Raw genomic sequence first — 2,136 nt, 5'->3', positions numbered from 1 at the left:
CAATGATGTTGACAGTAGGCAGAGGTTTGGTTTACATCGTGCACTTGATACGCATACTAAATAGTAACTTTCTATTAAATAATCTTAATATCGACGATTTATATAAACAATATATTAACATAGTATAATACTCATCAAGAAAACGTATTGTATCGATTGAATGCGTCGTCGTTGATATGCACTGTCAATATTAAAATTATTTACTAGAAAGTTACTATTTAGTACACGTATCAAACGCGTATGTAATCCAGGCTAATAGCAGTAGAAGTAGTAATAAGAAATAAGCAGTAAGTAAATGGATCAATCACAATCGGTTATTCTTGAAAGAGAATGTAATTGGTCAATTTGTTTATTTCTTATGGGTGGAATCCGATTGACCACGGATTGGTCACAGATTACAATGGTTCGTAATTCTAGTAATTCTAGTAATTACTAGATAATTACGTAATTCTAGTAATTACTAGATAATACTTTGCACTGGTGTCGTAATCGTACCGTGTTCAATCGGAACGCTTCCATTTCTTACTACTACTTCTACTGCCATTGTAGCCCATACAGCACAGAAGCTTGCAGCAACATTGCTACAACGTTGCAAGATTACATATTGCAGTACAATGTTGCAGAGACATTGCAGTGACATTAATTTGCAATATTACTTTAACAATATTTCAGCACTATTTCAGAAATATAACGAATATAATATAATATTTTTTACTTGTTTATTAGTTATTTTTGTTACTTACATTTCAAATTCAGTAATATTTGACATCAATAGAATAGTATTTAGAGTAGTTCTTGTTAGTGGCAGCCATTAATGCTAGAATTTGTCTTATTATATATTTCTTAAACTTTTTATATCGTGTTTTCGGAGAAAATATTTCTTTAGATTTAATATTCGTAGTTGTTTAATTTTGTGGTTTTTTTTTTATTTCATTAAAATATTATATTCTTAAACGAAATATTATTTTTTGAAATGATAAAAAAATTTTATTTCAAGGAAATTATGTCATTTGATAAAACAACATTATTGTTTTAAATAGTATTTTATAAAAGTTTCTTTCAAAATTTAGTAATTCAATTTGTTTAATTTGGATTTTCTTGGATTTTTTTTGTTGGTTTGGATTAATCATTATAACATTCTGTTAAAAATCTAAAAGTAATTATTACTGGTTTATTACATTACATCAATATTCATCTCATATCGAATGTTGTTGCGTTGTTTCAATATCTATCAGTAAATTATCCAACGAACACCAAGTAAAAGTTATATAACTATTATTTGATGTTTGCTAGGTATGTTATAATATACTGTGAACACTACCCTTATAGAAATATCATACTAAGAATCATTGATAATTACTTATTTTCAGTATTAAAAATACTGGATAATAAGTAATTATCAATGATTCTTAGTATGATATTTCTATAAGGGTATAAGGATAAATTATATAAACACAAATCGTAAGAATATCGTTGGACTCATTGGGAATCGCCGCGTGCCGTACGATTGTCAGGTTAAGCAACACTTTAACGGAGTCAGGACATAGATGATAGGGTGACGGGTGGTATACCACTTGGGATCGAAATTATCGAGGGAAGATTCACGAAAGTTTGGAGTTGTGTATTGACAATCTTCGATACTTGGTAGTTTATGAGACATAAGAAAATTAGGTATTATAAATATATTTTTTTAAATATTATGATTTTCTCATTTTTCACATTCGCACAATAATTCTCAGTATTTGATTACTATCAATATTTAATAGTGATTTTATTATCAATATTCACCAGAAATTAAGTACTAACGAAAAAATTACTGAATTACTAGTAATACATAATCACTAATAATTTTTTAGTATTTATTAGTATAATATTCCTGTAAGAGTGTTATCTGGGATTTTACTTTGTATAATAAAACATATTAATAATATTACATATATATTGCATTGCAATGTTGCTGCACAGTTGCGTTGTTATATTGCCGCAAGCGGACATTTTACCATTGTTGCAACGTTGCAGTAGCATTGCAGCAACATTTTGCAACATTGTTGCAATGTCACAATATTGCAAAACAATGATGCTGCAACGTTGCTGTGCTGTATGGGAGACGACGTATAATGCATTTAAAGTTAGATT

Source organism: Odontomachus brunneus, unplaced genomic scaffold, assembly GCF_010583005.1.
Source record: "Odontomachus brunneus isolate Ranch 3 - 2012 unplaced genomic scaffold, Obru_v1 Obru_scaffold_356, whole genome shotgun sequence".
Taxonomy (NCBI): Eukaryota; Metazoa; Arthropoda; class Insecta; order Hymenoptera; family Formicidae; genus Odontomachus; species Odontomachus brunneus.
Note: the sequence above shows the minus strand (reverse complement) of the source record.